The 19561-nt window shown below is 40.2% G+C and overlaps 1 protein-coding gene across 3 annotated transcripts in view; it reads left to right on the top strand.

The window, feature by feature from the left end:
• The window catches only part of CDH12 (cadherin 12), a 1137115-nt gene that overhangs the window by 457413 nt on the left and 660141 nt on the right, over positions 1-19561 (top strand). For 2 of the 3 annotated variants that reach the window (XM_024246642.2, XM_054555034.2), the window contains exon 3: positions 4161-4255. The gene's annotated coding sequence lies outside the window, so the exon portion shown is untranslated. 3 annotated transcript variants of the gene reach the window in all.

Below are 19561 nucleotides of genomic sequence, written 5' to 3'. Positions count from 1 at the left end.
ATAATATGGTATTCCAAACCAAATAATAAGTGATATCCTAAACTTGGAAAATAAGCTAGTTTTCATTGGTTTTGAATTGGAGGAATAAGAAATAATAATAATTGAAATATGGGGTATCTTTCTCTTTTTATTTTATTATATTTTTAATTTATAGACACTCTTTGTATATGCACTCAGACCTTAGAAACATGCTGTGCTACAAGTGTATACCTCAGATAAGAAGACTTAAAAATACAAGTGAAACCATATGTAAGCAGTTTCTCTAGAAGGAGAAGAAAAATACAATTTTATATGTCAGAGGCTTGGCTCTTGTGGAAGCCTTTAATACCAAGACGAGAGTGCTAAGAGTATACTCTAACTAACTCTTTAAAAACTTACATACGAGACTTTTACTATCTTATTTTCCTTGCACAAAAGATACCTTTAAATATTTGCAGGGGATCCCTAAGGATGCATTTTGCTGTATGTGTAGGTAATTTTCTGAAAGTTTTTATTAAGATACTAATATAAATATTCTAGCCTACAGCATATGGTTTAATACTTATGGTGATAGGTAAGTCAGTATGCCTTATTGTAGAATACTGATAGGAAATATTCAGAAAGCATTAATTATCTACTGCAAAAAATTCACTAAATTATTCATTGGACACAAAATTGTCCACCATCACGGGGGAAAATGAAATGAAGATAGAAGAATTGCTTTAGTAGTATAATTGATTTTATTATTTTAGGTCTTTAAAATGTGGTAGAATCTATTTTTTTCCGGGTGTTTTGACTTAAGTGATATTGAGTCTAATTTAGTGATGTGGGCAGCAGTATATTCATGAACATTTACACGTGCACACATAATGCATATGCAATTAATATATTTATATAATGCATGTGTACTATATATGTAATTTACAATTACAGATAATGTATATATAGTATATATAATAATATGCATATATAAATAGATGATATAATATCCATTTTGAATTCCTCAATGTTACTTGGCAGTGAGTTGAAGTTTCCAGATTGCTTCTGTTGCTCCTGGTCATAAGGTTGCCAGATATTTTGAAGAATGTCTTAAAACTGAGTTTGACAAAGAAAAACATGCACATTGGATAGTTGACTTACATTGGTTCAACTATTTTCAAACAAAGGACAGAGACCGAGGACACTTATTTAGGATCCTTTTGTGTCAGGTTAGCCCTCATTATAGTGTCAGACACATTGATTTCAATAACCCCCACCCCTAAAAGCAATTGTCTCTGAAACTCTAAGTATCTATGATTTCTTGACTTTAAGAGTCTATCTTGTTTAACCACAGCTTTTATAAACAGAGATAAAAGTGGAAAAGACATCATTTTGCTATAGGTTTTGCTGAACTGTGCTTCATTGTTAAAGACAGGGATCCACCTAGTCCATATGACTGTTGATGCCAGTGATTAATGAGGCTTTACACTCAAAACTTTATGAAAACGAAAAATAAACTGACTGAAATGGGAAGATTTTGAGAATGTGGTAACTGTCAAAAACTTACTATGTACCACCCCAAAACTCACAGTACTGTTGAGAGAGAGAGAAGGCGATAGGCTATTTCTACACAGTACAGTAAGTTGTGAGGAAACGTAAAAAAGTATCCTATATGAAGGTATAATTGAACAGGTAGTCTAATCAGACATGGAGTCTAATCTAGGCAGAGAAAATAAAGGTTTACCAAAGAAAGGACAAGTAATTGTTTGAGTGTAAGTAAAGTGACAGAAGAGAAGAGATGAGAATTATAAATGAAAATATATTCCCAAAGGCCTTGAGCAAACTAGTGGTTTTTGCGCTGCTTAGGTGTAGTGTGCAAACAGTTTAACTCTTCCTAAACTCATTATGCAGGTAGCTGGTGAAAGATGATGACAGGTAAGCTTGAAGTATGTTGGGCTCATGCAGAGAGCCATGGGGAAAGATAGAAAGGATTTAATTAGGCAGTGCTATGATCAACTTGGGATTCAAAAAAAAATCATCTTTTACTGTAGAGTGCAGAAATAATTAGAGAGTAATAGAAAGCTTAGAGTTGGGGAAGATTAGTAACTTAAACAGGATATGGTAATGGTATTAACTGACATAATAATTTGGTGGAGAAAATGAAGTGGATTCTAAACTATTGAGAACATTGAAGATAGGATTTGGTAATATCTTGGCTATGACTAATATGGGAGGAGAAGAAATCAAAGGGGGCCACACAGAATTGTAGTTTAGGAAATTGGATGAATTATAGTAGTGCCTCTCATTAAAATATGCAATCATAGGAGAAGACATTCTTGAGACACAGGGTGAATAATTAACTTAAATGATAATTTTTGAGTTTGAGATATCAATGGCACCTTCAAGGGGAAAACGAATAGGCTGCTGGATATAATGTGTACATTGATGTACAATTTTACTTAGAGATCCAGATTGAATTTTTTTTCTAGTGACAAACACCAAAAAAGAACAGAATTGAAGCCAAAGTATTCAATTTCTCATTACTTAGAATTAAGTAAGTGACCATAGCCAAGTATAAATAAAATAATGTATTTGATCTGATTTATATTCTTTCATATTTGCTGTTTCTTCTCTCATTATGAGTTTGTATAAATATGTTGCTTTATTTTCTCAAGGCCTATACTCATATACTTGGTATTAGTTCATTACAAGTTTGGATTCTTTCAACTGTAATGCATATTGTTCCCCATATTGTTCCCTTTAAGTGTACTTTTCAAAGAGCTTTTTTGAAACAATCTGAAAAATCCACATTCAACAAACAGATAATGAAATTTATCTGTATTACCACATACTTAGCTACTATCAGTCTCTCTAATCTTAGAAGCTTTGTTCAGAATATTCTCTAAATATGTTAATTTGGATCATTGTTTTTGCATGTAATGGGCTTTTCAAAAATCTGTTACCCTTTAGGGAATATAATTTCTTTTCTTCTTTCTTCTGGTGGAAAGAATAATATATTTTTTATCTGGTGGAAAGAGTAATATTTTGAGGGACGGTATCAGCTTAAAACATATTCCCAGATTCAAAAATCACAAACATTATAACCCTCTCAAACATATTCCTGTAAACTGTAGCTGAGGAATACAATTAATTGGTTTACCTTTAATATCATCATGTCAATGACTGCAAGTTAGGGTAGCGAAGAGATTACAGGATTGACGATACCTAGTATTGAGTAATGACTCTCGTCATTGCAGTTCAGCTAATTATTAATTGGGTCCCTCCTTCCCTAAAAGTTGTTTTCATTTCAATAATGTCAAAAAGAGTCCTCGACTTGCCAACCTTGGAAGGTTGTTGTAATGATTAAAGTTAAAAAGAGAGTATGTTTATGAAAGCATTTTATAATCTGTAACTACAATATAAATACAATCGATCCTCTGTATCTGTGGATTCTGCACCTATGGATTCAACCAATATTGAATTGAATATATTTAATCATAGACTGAATATATGCTTTAAAAAATTGCATCCGTAATGAATATGTACAAACATTTTTACTTGCCATTATTTCCTAAACAATCCAGTATAACTACTATTTACATAGCATTTGCATTCTATTATGCATTATAAGTAATCTAGAGATGATTTAAAGTATATGGGAAGATGTGTGTAGGCTATATGCAAATACTATGCCATTTTATATTAGGAACTTGAACATCTGTGAATCTTGGTATCTGTAGGAGGTCCTGGAACCAAGTCTGCCACAGATCCTGAGGGACGACTGTAAGAAGAAATGTCACTACAGTGCTGGCTTTGCTCTTGTATTTAGAAACTTATGATCTACCAGGTCTGTTTGTTTAATGCAGTTGACTCCATTCTGTCACCATTAAGTCACATTGAATGATTGGAACTAAATTTATTGTTTAAAACATTTTATTTCTCATTCTGCCTACCATTTTCTCTTTCTTAGGCAATGCTGATTAGGATGTGAGCTTTTTTATTTTTTCCACAGAGTTACTATTTTTGGCCTGATAGAATTTTGTTTAGAGAACTCTTCTTTGGTTATGAATTATAATATGTGAGAGATTTCAAAGTTTCATAGAGATGTGTGGACCAAATATTCTGGGAAGGCTGAATTAATGATGTACAGAATCCAGAGAGTCTTGCATATTCTTAAAGCATTTTCTTTACATATTTTTCAGCTTTGATGCCCAATGCTATAGAATCAAGTTACTGTGGAGGTCAAAACAATTTGAGATACATAAGCTGGCCTTAGAAAATAAATTGCCTCTAACTTGTAAGTAAATTTATTGTTATGATTTTTTTCTTTATCTTTTATTTTTTTTAAGACAGTTTCGCTGTTTCACCCAGACTGGAGTGAAGTGGCACCATCTCGGCTCACTGTAGCCTCTGCCTCCTGGGTTCAAGCCATTCTCCTGCCTCAGTCTCCCGAGTAGCTGGGATTACAGGCGCCCACCACCACGCCTGGCTAATTTTTGTATTTATAGTAGAAATGGGGTTCTGCCATGTTGGCCAGGCTGGTCTCGAACTCCTGACCTCAGGTGATCCACCTGCTTTGGCCTCCCAAAGAGCTGGGATTATAGGTGTGAGCCACCATGCCCAGTTGATTATTATGTTTTGAATATACATATAAAACCATAAAGAGTCATTAATTTCAAAATATTCCTCATAGATAAATTCTCATGGTCACATATGTTAATTTGTAATGTCTTAAAATTGTTGCAGCACTGGGCTAGTTACCAAGAATATCCAGGGGAAACACAGAAACACTGGCATTCCTTAATGCAGGCCTCTAATTGCAAAAGTTGTTTCCTCAAACACATACTTCCTTTGTAATTATTCTTTCCTCACTCATTTCTACAGGTATTGTAGCTTACAATATATCATGTTAAAGGTCTAGTCATTACCTTGATGCATGAGATTCATTTTACTGGTTAGAAAGGCATGGCTGTTATAGCAGTTTTAATCAAATACATAATTTAGGCAAGTATGTAAGAACATTTTTCTACACATTAATATCCTTCTTTGATGCTGCTTTTATGAATGTTAGCTAAGAAAACAACAAAAAAATGGCAGGCTTCTTGATGAGAAGGATAAAATAAACTGTTAAATACTAAGCCAAGTTTATTTTTTGTATCACTAAAGTGAATTCTGGAGCTTGTAGCATACCAAATATATAGAGACTGTAGAGTATACTGGAAAGAAGAGCTAAAAAGAAAATCAGGAATTTTTATTCTAAGCAAAATTTTATCCTAATCTAAATAGGTGAGTTTGTACTTTGAGTTTCCTCAGTTCAAAATGAGGGGTTTAGATTGCCAGACCTCAAAAAAAATTGTGTGTGTGTGTGTGTAAAATTATAAAATATATATTATTTTTAAGGCAATCGACTTAGAGCTTCCTAATGTTTGCTAGCACAGATTGCATATTACATACAAATATGTCTGATAATAATTGCTTTTAAAATTGTGAAAAATACTACAGTTGCTCCTTCATCCTCAATTTTGTTCAATTTTAGCATTCCCCAACTAGAACTTAACACATCAAGAAGGTATTATTACTATATATGCCTCATCTAGTAAAATAATTTAGTCACATATTATATCTTACTGTATTGTATTTAATTGTATAATTTAATTGCATAATGATGGTCATTTTAAAAAATCTTGGTGAGGTTACTAATATACCTAGCTTAATCCTCTAGTGATTGACTCAGTACGATTGCAGATACCTTAGCCTCAAATACAATATCTTACTACTGCAACACATTTCTCAGTTTCTTATTTTATACTAGCACTGAAAACCTCATAAAGCTGAAAATGGCAAACTCATGGTCTCCTGTTTCTTGGTCTTCACTGAGTGTGTTCATGTTAATTCTATTAAGGTAGTGCCATTTATGATTGAGGTTGCTCTGTGACCTTTCATTAGTGATACTTTGGTTCTGGTCATAAATATTATGGTTTGTATACTGGTCATATTCATGCTACAGCTCCTGCAGGGATTGTGGTTGCCTGAAAATTCTGTATCTGGAGAGCATTGATAGGAATGACCACAAACTAAGTGAATCAACTGATTATCTCTTCAGTCCATAATTATATTTTGAACTTTCTAAAAAAGTAAAATGTCCCATGAGATATTGCATTGATTGATTAATTCTCTGGAGCATACTCCTTGGGTGCAAAAGCTGACTTTATTACCCAATAATTGTGTGACCATGATGATGTTATTTACACTTCTCAAGGGTTGTTGCAGCCACATGTAAAGTGAATATTCTATATGTCAGTTTCCTAGGATTACCATAATAATTATCACACACTGGGTATCGTAAAACAACAGAAAATCATTCTTTCACAGTTTCAGAGACTGTAAATCTGAAATCTACTTACCAGCAGGGTTGGTCCCTTCTGGGAGAATGCAGTCCATGCCGCTGTCCTCCACGCTTGGCAGTGGCTACACTGCCTTCAGCACCTGAGTAGTTATTTCTTCTTTATTTAAAGGTTGGCACATTTTCAGCTGAGTTATTTTATCAGCAAAATTTATTCCCTTGACATCCCAGAAGATTGTTCATCTTCCTTCTTTCCATCACATGTCTTTTTCTTTCAATCCAAGCTGCCAATGTTTATGCTCAATAACATTTTCAAAAACGTCGTGGGTCTACTATGTATGAAATGGTCTGCACCATTAGAAAAAGTGCTCCATTAGAGCACTTTTAGAAAAAGAGCTCTTTTCTAATAGTCTGCAGACTTTTCTAATGGTCTGCACCATTAGAAAAAGAAGGCTGCCATTTTTTTTGTTGTTGTTTTCTTAGCTAACATTCATAAAAGCAGCATCAAAGAAGGATATTAATGTGTAGAAAAATGTGCATTTCTGAAATAACTCCATTTCTATTTCTGGCTTCTCCTAAGATGGTTGATTGGATCCATGAATCACACACCTAATTTTTTCAACAAAAGTTTGTTCAGCCATACCCTTGACCCTCTCTTTAGAATTTGCTCTTCCAACAGTGAAATTCCTAATTCTTCCATCCTTTGCGATGTAGATATGCTAAGAATCTTCCACATCATCAAGTGCTGATTCCTTCTCACACAGCAGTTTCATCTTTAGTTTGTCTCTTTTCTTTTATATTTTACTATAAGGAACAAGGAAAAACCATACTTCACCCTCAACACCTCACTTGAAACTTTCTCAGCTATATATTCAAGTTTAACCTTGCAAGTCTTGCTGTCTACCCGATAGTAGAATATGATTCGGCTAAAATATCTGCTACTTTGTAGCAAGGATCTGGTTTCTTACAGTTTACAATAACTTGTTCTTCATTTTCTTTGGAGACATCACCAGGAGGCTCTTTAATGGTTGTCTTTCTACGGACATCTATTCAAACAAGTATGTGTTCTTTAAGAAGTGAGAAGCATTCTCTACAGTGTTCTTCACTTCCTTCTGAGCCTCATCACAATAGTCTTAATATTCATGTTTCTACCAATATCTCTTCAAGAGGTGCCTCCACATTCTACCAACTTCTGTCCATTACCCAAATCCAAATCACCTTCTGCATTTGCAATTACTTGTTACAGCAGCACCTTACTTCCTGGTAACAAAATCTGTATTGTTTTCCTGGGGCTGTTGTAACAAATGCCCACACATTGGGTGATTTAAAACAACAAAAATTTATTGTCTCAAAGTTCTGAAGGCCAGAAGGCCAAAATGAAGTGTTAGCAGGACTGGTTCCCTTTGGAGGCTCAGAGAGTCTGTTCAGTGCCTCTTTCTTATCTTCTGGTGGCTTAGCTAACCCTCATGTTCCCTGGCTTGTTAGAAACATAACTCCAATCTCTTCTTCCTTCTCGACATGGCCTTCCTCTCAGTGTGTCTCTGTGTGTCTTCCCATCTTCTGTCTCTTACAAAGATACTCTTATTGGATGTTAGGCCCAACCTAGTCTAGGATTATCTCAGCTCGAGGTATTTACTTTGATTAGATCTATAGACATTCTTGTCTGAAATAATGTCACCCTCACATATTCTGGGTGGTAAAATTTGAAAGAGGTCAGTATTCAACTCTATACATTATTATGAACTACTTGTATGATAGTTTGGAAATTAAACGAACTATTATAGTATTTGACCTGCAATATACCTCAATAAATAGAATCTAGAATTTCTGTCTATTACTAGTTTAGATGAGTGCTGTCATGTTTTTACAACTACCAAAGGAATATAACAAAATATTATGAAACTACTTTATAATATAATTCACTTGTGCTAAGAAGTAACAAAATACATGGTATAAAGCATAAATGCTAAAAGAATTTAGGTAAATAAACATTAGTAATAGATGATTGCTTTTTGGTAGGTAGAGATCCTTACAGAAATAAAAAGTAGGTACAGTAAATTTTAGAGAATGAGGAAGGATGTTGTGATTGACATGAAGAGTTCTAAGTTTTAAATCTCAGTTGACAATTGTAGATGTGCTTGTAAATTTCTAATTACGGCTGTGCTATTTCATACATGTTATGTGCAGGAAAAAACTTCCAATGGTGTCTGAAACAATCAGAAAAAGTTGAAATAGTTGTCTGAGAGGTTATCAATTTAATAGTTTAGTTTGGCAAACAGTTATGATTAGGATTGACTAAAATAATGAAGAATGCAGATATAATAATGGCTTTACAAAATACAACTTTATTTATTATATGGAAATATTCAAATGTGTAGAAGTTGAGTACAATGTGATGCTCTTCTCCACGAAGCACAAAATGTCTTACATTTATATCAATCATCTTACATAGCCTACATTCCCAAAGTTAACTCACTTCCAAGTTGGGGAATCCAACACGGCCATCTAATTAATATTAATTCCAGTCATCAGGAAGGAGCAGATAAAATAAGAAAGGACAAATGTAGCATGCCAACTAACATTTATAGAATGTTCCTGAGAGCTGCATGCACCTCCACTCACTTCCCAGTGATCATAATTTTTTTTGCAAAGCTATACCTGGCAAAAGGGGCTAAGAAGTGTTTCATTGGCAGCAAAATATATGATGATCTAATGATATCAAATAAAATATATTAGATTTCTAACAAAAGCTGTCTGTTTTGCAACTTCAGTACCCAAGCACAGGCCAGGCCTGGTGGTTCATGTCTGTAATTCCAGCACTTTGGGAGGTCAAGGTGGGCTGATCGTTTGAGCACAGGGGTTCAAGGTTCAGCCTGGGCAATGTGGCAAAACCTCCTTTCTACCAAAATAAAAAATTTAAAAAAAATCTCTGCAAGCACAGTATTCATTTTTCTATTCTATATATTTAATCTCATTCTTAGGGGAGAAAACATTCTAAAGCCCTAATCTATTATTTCATTCAACTCAAACTCCAAGATCCCTATATAATACACAGTCCTCTTTATCAGATCAAGATGTAAGTCCTTGTTGTTCTGTGACCTTTGTAAACAATGGCCTTCAGTAATTAAAAGAAGCATACAATAAAAAAAAACATCCAACGACAAAAGAAAACCAGGCTTATTAACCTGCAAAGCAAAGAGATACACCAGTAGAATAAAATCACTGATTCACTAAGAATGCAAATCAGAGATATCTAACCACTAGAAAGGGGGGAAAGTATATGTTACTGATGCTTAGTTAAGCTAATGAAGATTGAAAAGAAGCTGTCTGGTTAGGAAGGGATGAGTCCAGGAGTCTGCACACAAGTAATTATTTAATAAAACAAGAATCATTGTTCTCTGGTCAGGCCAGTGAGGTTCTGGCATAGTGATGTCACTCAAATATTATTATATTTTAAGAGATTTTGTTGGTTTTAATGGTTGTGTTAAAACACAGAGTCAGTTTTAATATCTCCTATACAAGTAGGTAGAAAAATTTACTTTACATCTGTAAATTAAAATTCAAGTTATAGATCCCTAACACATTTACCATACAATTGTACTGAGGTAATAAGTAACACATTTCAAAACCTGCGTTTAGAAAAAGGAGGAGTGAGAAACACCAGGCCGTCATTAGTCTGGGAAGAAATCGAAGGTTCCTTTTGCTGGCAGTGTAGTTAATTCATGTTACACCATCTGTTAGTGGCTGGATTTACTCTCTGGCAGGAATTACCTTTTTCATTGTCCTCTATGGCCTCTGGATCCTTCTTTCTGGAAGGCTTGTTTTTGTCCATTATGTGCTCTGTCCACATGTGAAGTAGGCAATGAAACAGATGTCCTTTTAAGAGGCTGAAAAGCTTTAAAATGATACTTACATAGGTGTAGGTTTGCTGGCCTAGGGATTGTTTTGAAGAGTCTCAGGCTAGGTTTGAAATATTATTTGATTACTTTTTTGTTGTTTTTATTTTTGCAATACAATTCTCAAAAAAAATTACTTAGTATAATTCTTACATGTTTGCTTTGTGTCATATCCTTGCTGCCACATATACATCTCTTAGGTGTAAAACCGTGAAGAGTTGAAAATGTTACCCTACTTCTTTGGATTAGATAGATATATAGATACTAGGTAGATTATATAGAAGGATAAATAGATATGTATATACATACAGATTGGATAAATAGAAGATAGAAATATAGTTCAATAGATACACACATACACACAAATACACTAGCAGAAACACCAGAGATTATCAAGAACGCACGCAAAAGCAAAACAAAATTTAAAAAAAACCTCTTTTTACTGACTCACAGAATACCTTAGGGATGTTGCTATTTGCCCACACCCCAGTCCTTCATAGGGCTATGTAATGAAAGCCAAATGTACCCTGCACATAGAGGGGTCTCTACACCACAGTAGAGAAACTCCAAAATTATGAATCTTAAAGCTTATATAGGAGCCAACCATCTATGCTTCTGGACTTATAAAAGGTGTTTATCTTTTATTCTGGAATGTAAAAAGATCTTCTGTTGGTGGAAGAGAAGAAATTCTACAACCAAGAATGTAAACATTGAATCATGGAGATAATAGAAAGGCTCTAGTATCTTTTGAAGAAGGAACAGACGTCTCTGGTGAAAAAGGGAAAAAAAAGACTTCATATCTACCACCCTTAGAATCCAAAGAGGAGGTAGCTCTAGGGGAAAAGAAGAGGATGCGTGTTCTATCATTATAATTTGACAATGTCTATTGCTTGGGTGGTCCAGACCATGTCAAATCACCAAGAAATCCAGGGAAGATTTCCTTCCAACACTGCCAATCATCTTATTAGATGCCGTCTTAAAGACTGGAGATCTATGTGGTTTAGGTTTCATTCACACCCAACTCTCTTATTTGTGTTATTCCTAGCTAGAAGTAATTGTAAGAGGGCGTTGGTATGAAGTAGCAACTTAAATTATGTATTTTACCAAGCGGAGCTTCCATTGTTTCACTGAGAACTAATAATGACAAATCCCGGAAAAAGACCTGAGGTATAGCTTTACCTCCTGCTAAGCTTCCATATTGAGAACCAGTGCTTAGAGCTGCTTCCCTGTGAGGTATAGCAGTGGTTGGCTTTTCAACCCAGCAATTTGCCATATTACTGGTCTGCTGTTAGTGAATAAGTGTGTGCTGCTTTCAGAGAAGGCCTTCTTTGACTTAATTGTTGCATCCCTCTTCATCTCTCTCAGCAGGTGGTTATCTACAAGTTAAGTTAGTCTCTTATAAACTTACCTAATGGTGGCAAGAGTAGTTAATGCACAATATATCTTCATTTTATTAAAATCTTGGAGGCTAGAATTCCAAGATCAAGGTGTCAGCAGGGTTTATTTCTTCTGAGGTCTCTGTTCTTGGCTTTTAGATGGCCATCTTCTCCCTGTGTCTTTAAATAGCCTTCCCCCTGCATATGTCCTGAATTCCTCCTGACTTATAAGGGCATCAATCATATTGGATTAGGGCCAACCATAATAACCTCATTTTAACTTAATTACCTCCTTTAAGGACCATATGTCAAAATATAGTCATAGTCTGAAGCACCACGGATTAGGGCTTCAACTTACGATTTTTGGAGAAATACAATTTAACTGTAGCAATATCTTATAACTGCTTCTTATTCTACTACTTTACCAGTGCCTGATTTGCCATATGCAGGTAACAGGAAAGATTTACCATATTTTGCTACTGTGTTATAAGTTTACAAAATTCTAGTCTGTAATGTAAATCCTTGCCATCTGCTGCTGGACAACTTCCATTAAGCCAATGACACATGTTCTGTTACTTGAAGCAACTCAGTTCCAAAAAAAAAAACCGGCATCAATTGCGATTAGTTTCAAATGTAAATTGCAATGACCTCCAATTAAAAGTGCTGAAAATAAGATACACAATTCTCAATTAAATATTCTTAAGTAGGCTTATAAACTGGCTTGGCTCAGTGTGTTCATGGGACAGAGATTCTTTTTCATCTTGTTGCTCTCCTGCTAGTGTCTATTTTGAAGGCTGGCATTATGTCTGCATTCCAGCCATTGGGAAAGGGTGAAAGGAGAAAGGGACTTTGTTATGATTATTTGAGAGAATATTTGTGGAATCTGCCACGTGATAATAATTTTTGCATTCCACCGGCTATATCTTAATAACAGCCACATCTACCTACAAGGAAGACTCCTAAAAAGACAGTCTTTTTAGGAGGTGGCCAAATTCCCACCTAAAGAAAAGAGGAATGAATATTGAGTATTGAGAGGTTACCAGCAGTCTCTGATACACCAAAGCGCCTCTGCCCTGTTGCCCTATCTGGGAAGTGAGGAGCGCCTCTGCCTGGCCGCCACCCCGTCTGGGAGGTGAGGAGCGCCTCTGCCCGGCTGCCACCCCATATGGGAAGTGAGGAGCGCCTCTGCCCAGCCGCCCCTTCTGGGAGATGAGGAGCGCCTCTGCCCAGCCGCCCCGTCTGGGAGGTGAGGAGTGCCTCTGCCCGGCCGCCCCGTCTGGGAGGTGAGGAGCGCCTCTGCCTGGCCGCCACCCCGTCTGGGAGGAAGTGAGGAGCACCTCTGCCCAGCTGCCCACTCTGGGAGGTGAGGAGTGCCTCTGCCCGGCCGCCCCATCTGGGAGGTGAGGAGCGCCTCTGCCTGGCCGCCACCCCGTCTGGGAGGAAGTGAGGAGCGCCTCTGCCTGGCCGCCACCCCGTCTGGGAGGAAGTGAGGAGCACCTCTGCCCAGCTGCCCCATCTGGGAAGTGAGGAGCGCCTCTGCCCGGCCGCCCACTCTGGGAAGTGAGGAGCGCCTCTGCCCGGCCGCCCACTCTGGGAAGTGAGGAGCGCCTCTGCCCGGCCGCCCACTCTGGGAGGTGAGGAGCGCCTCTGCCCGGCCGCCCCGTCTGGGAGGTGAGGAGCGCCTCTGCCTGGCCGCCACCCCGTCTGGGAGGAAGTGAGGAGCGCCTCTGCCTGGCCGCCACCCCGTCTGGGAGGAAGTGAGGAGCACCTCTGCCCAGCTGCCCCATCTGGGAAGTGAGGAGCGCCTCTGCCCGGCTGCCACCCCCTATGGGAAGTGAGGAGCGCCTCTGCCCGGCCGCCCACTCTGGGAAGTGAGGAGCGCCTCTGCCCGGCCGCCCACTCTGGGAAGTGAGGAGCGCCTCTGCCCGGCCGCCCACTCTGGGAGGTGAGGAGTGCCTCTGCCCGGCCGCCCCATCTGGGAGGTGAGGAGCGCCTCTGCCTGGCCGCCACCCCGTCTGGGAGGAAGTGAGGAGCGCCTCTGCCTGGCCGCCACCCCGTCTGGGAGGAAGTGAGGAGCACCTCTGCCCAGCTGCCCCATCTGGGAAGTGAGGAGCGCCTCTGCCCGGCTGCCACCCCCTATGGGAAGTGAGGAGCGCCTCTGCCCGGCCGCCCACTCTGGGAAGTGAGGAGCGCCTCTGCCCGGCCGCCCACTCTGGGAAGTGAGGAGCGCCTCTGCCCGGCCGCCCACTCTGGGAAGTGAGGAGCGCCTCTGCCCGGCCGCCCACTCTGGGAGGTGAGGAGTGCCTCTGCCCGGCCGCCCCATCTGGGAGGTGAGGAGCGCCTCTGCCTGGCCGCCACCCCGTCTGGGAGGAAGTGAGGAGCGCCTCTGCCTGGCCGCCACCCCGTCTGGGAGGAAGTGAGGAGCACCTCTGCCCAGCTGCCCCATCTGGGAAGTGAGGAGCGCCTCTGCCCGGCTGCCACCCCCTATGGGAAGTGAGGAGCGCCTCTGCCCGGCCGCCCACTCTGGGAAGTGAGGAGCGCCTCTGCCCGGCCGCCCACTCTGGGAAGTGAGGAGCGCCTCTGCCCGGCCGCCCACTCTGGGAGGTGAGGAGTGCCTCTGCCCGGCCGCCCCGTCTGGGAGGTGAGGAGCGCCTCTGCCTGGCCGCCACCCCGTCTGGGAGGAAGTGAGGAGCACCTCTGCCCGGCCGCCCACTCTGGGAGATGAGGAGCGCCTCTGCCTGGCCACTCCGTCTGGGAGATGAGGAGCACCTCTGCCCGGCCGCCCCGTCTGGGAGGTGAGGAGTGCCTCTGCCCGGCTGCCACCCCGTCTGGGAGGAAGTGAGGAGCACCTCTGCCCGGCCGCCCCCTCTGGGAAGTGAGGAGCGCCTCTGCCTGGCCGCCACCCCGTCTGGGAGGAAGTGAGGAGCGCCTCTGCCTGGCTGCCCCATCTGGGAAGGGAGGAGCACCTCTGCCCGGCCGCCACACCGTCTGGGAAGTGAGGAGCGCCTCTGCCTGGCTGCCCCATCTGGGAAGGGAGGAGCACCTCTGCCCGGCCGCCACACCGTCTGGGAAGTGAGGAGCGCCTCTGCCTGGTCGCCCCGTCTAGGAGGTGAGGAGCGCCTCTGCCCGGCCGCCCAGTCTGGGAAGTGAGGAGCGCCTCTGCCCGGCCGCCCTGTCTGGGAGGTGAGGAGCGCCTCTGCCTGGCCGCCACCCCATCTGGGAGGAAGTGAGGAGCGTCTCTGCCCGGCCGCCCCGTCTGGGAAGTGAGGAGCGCCTCTGCCCGGCCGCCCCCTCTGGGAAGTGAGGAGCGCCTCTGCTCGGCCGCCCCCTCTGGGAAGTGAGGAGCGCCTCTGCTCGGCCGCCCCGTCGGGGAAGTGAGGAGCGCCTCTGCCCGGCCGCCCCGTCTGGGAGGTGAGGAGCGCCTCTGCCCGGCTGCCACCCGGTCTGGGAGGAACTGAGGAGCGCCTCTGCCCGGGCGGCCCCGTCTGGGAAGCGAGGAGCGCCTCTGCCCAGCCGCCCTGTCTGGGAGGTGAGGAGCGCCTCTGCCCGGCTGCCCTGTCCGGGAGGTGTACCCAACAGCTCCGAAGAGACAGCGACCATCGGGAGCGGGCCATGAGGACGATGGCGGTTTTGTTGAAGAGAAGGGGAGGAAGTGTGGGGAAAGGAAGGAGAGATCAGATTGTTGCTGTGTCTGTGTAGAAAGGGGTGGGCATAGGAGACTCCATTTTGTTCTGACTAGGAGAAATTCTTCTGCCTTGGGATGCTGTTGATCTATGGCCTTTCCCCCAGCCCCCTGCTTTCTGAAACATGTGCTGTGTCAACTCAGGGTTGAATGGAAAAAAAAAAAAAAAAAAGAGAAGAGAGAAAAGCAATGAGTATTTTAATGCTTATTGATCCAGAGTAAATGGCAGATAATTAAGAAAGAAACAGGATCTGAAGAAGAAAAAAGCTTTTGGGCATATTTTAGGAGGTATGACAGACAGTAGGAGAGAAACCATGCCACAAAGAGTTAAAGAAACCAGTGACTAACAGAAAATCTTGAGTCTGTAGGATAGTAGATTAGAAAAGAACCAACTTGCTGAAATGCTGAAACTTCCTCCAACTGTGAGATTTTAAAAACTGGCTGAAATCAGTTGGAACCAATATGACCCATTGGAGTTTGGGCAGAACAAGCTTGCTGACATTGAAGCCTGAATTTACACTGCATGTTTTATACTAACTACCTCCAAATTTGCTCATTTGATCCATCAGGCAGCATGAAGAGATAACTGTGCATGCCCGAGGACTTTCCAGACCTCCCCTTCCCTTCTACCAGTCACCTGCTAATCCCAGAATCTACTCCCTAAATCTTTTCTAATAAAATTATTGCCTTAAAGTCAGTGCAGGGAGACAGAATCGAGCTGGACTCATTGGTTGGCTTGTAGTAGAACACTTTTCTTTTCTCAAAAACCCAGTGTCATAGCATTAGCTTCTAGTGCATCAGGTAGAAAGTCTCCTTTGCTCCACAGGAGTAACTGGAGAAATTTTGATTCAACCAGATTTTTATAGTCCTCAGTGCCCTCTGATGCTGACCTCTTCAGGGCATCTCATATGCCCTCATTTTCTCATTGTACACTAGAAACACTGAACAGAAAATATTGCTTATTTTTGATAATATTTATATGGTTCTTATATTTTGACACAGGTCTGTCTTTGGGTAATATTTCAAAAGAATTTTTAAAAAGTAATAAAAATCCCAGCTTAAAAAACCTTATAAAATGTGCAACCCAGTCATCATTGATATAAATCAAGGATTCGATCATCATGAATAAACTTCTGTAATATTGAGTCCAAGAACAGTTGGAGGACAAAAGAGGAAGAAGTCTAATACAGGAGGCAAGGAATGAGGTTAAAGATGGGGAGGGAGTTAGGCACTATCTGGCAGACAAACCACATATCCTTATTGGCTCTTTCTTCTTATTTTTCTTAACTGGCTTAATGTTCTCAGAGAGTATGTAAAATGCAGAAGTCCTCCAGGGCAGGCCTTACCCATCTCTTCTTTATTTACAACATTTTTAATAGGATACTTCATACAGCTCCATATCACTAAATATCATCTACGTGGCAATGTTCCCTACATTTATTTCTCCAGGACTGGCATTTCCACTAGTCTTCAGACCCAAATATCAAACTGCCTACATGACATTTCTGCTTAGATATATTAAACATATCTTATATTTAATATGTCCAAAAGAAAAAAAATTAATTCCCAGTTTTGTATAAAAAACTTTGTAAAAATCTTCTTTCTCAGTTGTATTATGTCAGGCACTTAGAGAAACAGAGCCTAATATCAGGTTAAATGTGAGAGGATTGTATTAAAGGGTATGAGTTTTCTGTGGCTGCCCAAACACATTATTAAAAACTTGGTAGTTTAAAACAAAATTAATTTATTCTCTAACAACTAAAAAAGGCAGAAGTCCAAAATCAGTGTGTTGGCAGGGCCTCAATGCCTCCAGACGCTGAAGGGGAAAATGCTTCTCTTGCCTATTGTAGCTTCTGGTGGCCATTGACAACCCTTGGCTTCCTTGGATTATGGTCACATCACGCCAATCTCTGCCTCCATGGTCATACTGCATCCTCGTCTTCCATACATCTTCTCCTCTTCTGTCTGACTCAAAGATTCCTCTACCTTTCCCATATAATGACATTTGTTATTGGATTTAGATCCTGCCCAGATAATCCAGGCTAGTATCTTAATCTGAAAATCCTTAATTTAATTCCATCTGCAAAGATTCTTTTCTCAGATAAGTTAGCATTTACATGTTCTGGGGTTTAAGATGTGAAATTATCTTTTTGATAGTCACCATCCAGTGCTATCACAGTCTAACCCCAGCCCCTGAAAATTTATGTGAATCTATATGCAACAATAGCCAACCTATCCCAGCATACTCAGAAGTCTAAATCCATTATAGCACAAACTCTAAATTTATAATCTCCTCTATATATCATCAACTCAGAAGTCAAATCTGATAATTTAACTTAGATATGCATGAGACTTTGGATATAATTCATCTTGAGGCAAAATTTCTCTTCATTTATGAACCTGTGAAACCAGAAAACAAGTTATCTGCCTTAAAAATATAATGGTGGGCCTGGCATAAGATAGCCCCATTCCAAAAGGCAGAAATTGTAAACAATGAAAAGGTCACCAGTCCCAAGCAAGTTTGGAATCTAACAAGACAAATTCCATTAGGTTTCAGGGCCTCAGAGTAATTAATCTTTTGTAACTCACAGATCCTTTCTCTTGGCCTGAGGCTCACTCCTGTGGGCATGAGATTCCATCTGCTTTAGTTTCTACACCCATTGCTCCACCAGCCTCTGCCTTTGAGTAATTCTTCCTTTTCCTTGAAGGTTCACACACATTTACAGCTGAGTAGCTCTGTATTTCTGTTTCTTGCCTGTAGAATTTTCATAATCCTGCAATTTTCTGTCATATTATCATCTTATGTTCCTTTCGGTCCAAGCTAGCAGTATGTCTGCTAAAACAGTCTCAAAAACGTAGTGGTTCTCCTGTGTGAATCACAGTGATTCATATCATTAGACAAGAGTCCTCCACAGATTTTTTTTTCCTCTGGATAATACCATTTCTATTCTCAGATTATAATGAGATTTAAAAGTAAATTCTTAATTTGTAAACCTTTGGCAGAAAGTTGTCCAGTAATATCTTTGGACTTCTCTTAACAGCACACGTTTCCAACAGTGAATTTTCTAATTGTAGTATTCTTTGCAATTTGTACAGGCTTAGAACCTCTTGAGTCATCAAACGCTGGTTGCTTTTTGCTTAATAGTTACTTCCTCAATTTATTTTATTTTCCTCTCACAGTTTTCAATAAGCAGTAAAGAAAATACAGGCTGCACTCTTAACATTTTGTTTGGAAACCTCCTCAGCTAAAGTCATCACTTACAAGTTCCACATCTCACCGAAGAGGGGAACACAATTCAGCCAAGTTTCTGATCACTATATAGCAAGGATTACCTTTCCCTTGGCTTCCAAATATATATACTTCTGAACTCTCCATTGTGCATTTAACAGTCATATTTACACCAATATTCAATTTATGAAATTTATTTATTCTCTAAGGCATTAGAGACTTTCTCTACCATGTTACTCAATTCCATCTAAGTGCACATCAGAATTAACCTGACGTTCATATTTCTACCAAGTCTCTTCAAGACAATTCAGGAATTTTCTATTGTGCTTCTCCAAATTCTTCCAGTCTTTAACCATTACCAAATTTCAAAGCCACATTTTTCGGTATTTTTTTAGTATTTGTTGTAGCTATTTTTTCGGTATTTGTTGTAGCAGAATCTGACTTCCAGATGCCAATATCTTCATTAGCTTCCTGTGACTGCCCGTGCAAATGGGTGGTTAAAACAAGATAAATATATTCTCTCAAAATTTTAGAGGCCGGAAGTCTTAAAGTGTCAACAAGGCCATATTTCCTTAAATGACCTAGTAGAGATTCTGTACCTTGCCTTATAAAGTTTCTGGTAGTCATTAGTGTTCCTGACTTCCTTGGCTTATAGCCACTTCACTCTAACGTTTCCTTTTTTGGTAAAATTGTCTCCTTTTCTCCTTTGTGTATTCTCTTATTCTGTCTGTCTCAAATTTCCCTCTACCTTTGTCTTGGAAGGACATGTCATTGGATTTTGGACTCACTCAAATCATCCGGGATGATCTCCTTATTTTAAGATTTTAACTTTGTTAATTCAGTGAAGACCTTTTCCCTAAGAAGTGACGTTCCCAGTTTCCATTAACTAGGACATAGAGAGACATTGTTGAGGAATATCATTCAATCTGATCCATATAAGAGGTATCTATGTGAGAAAAAAAATAGGCTGCCTGGAGGTGACCGAGAGAGTAGCCTGACTACAGTGAAAAATCTCTTCCTAATGACGAGGGATGATTGAGAAGTTTGTAATAAGTGTTGTAAACTGTAGAACAGTGT

This window comes from Pongo abelii, chromosome 4, assembly GCF_028885655.2.
Source record: "Pongo abelii isolate AG06213 chromosome 4, NHGRI_mPonAbe1-v2.0_pri, whole genome shotgun sequence".
Taxonomy (NCBI): domain Eukaryota; kingdom Metazoa; phylum Chordata; class Mammalia; order Primates; family Hominidae; genus Pongo; species Pongo abelii.
This window is presented reverse-complemented; position numbering and strand designations above follow the sequence as displayed.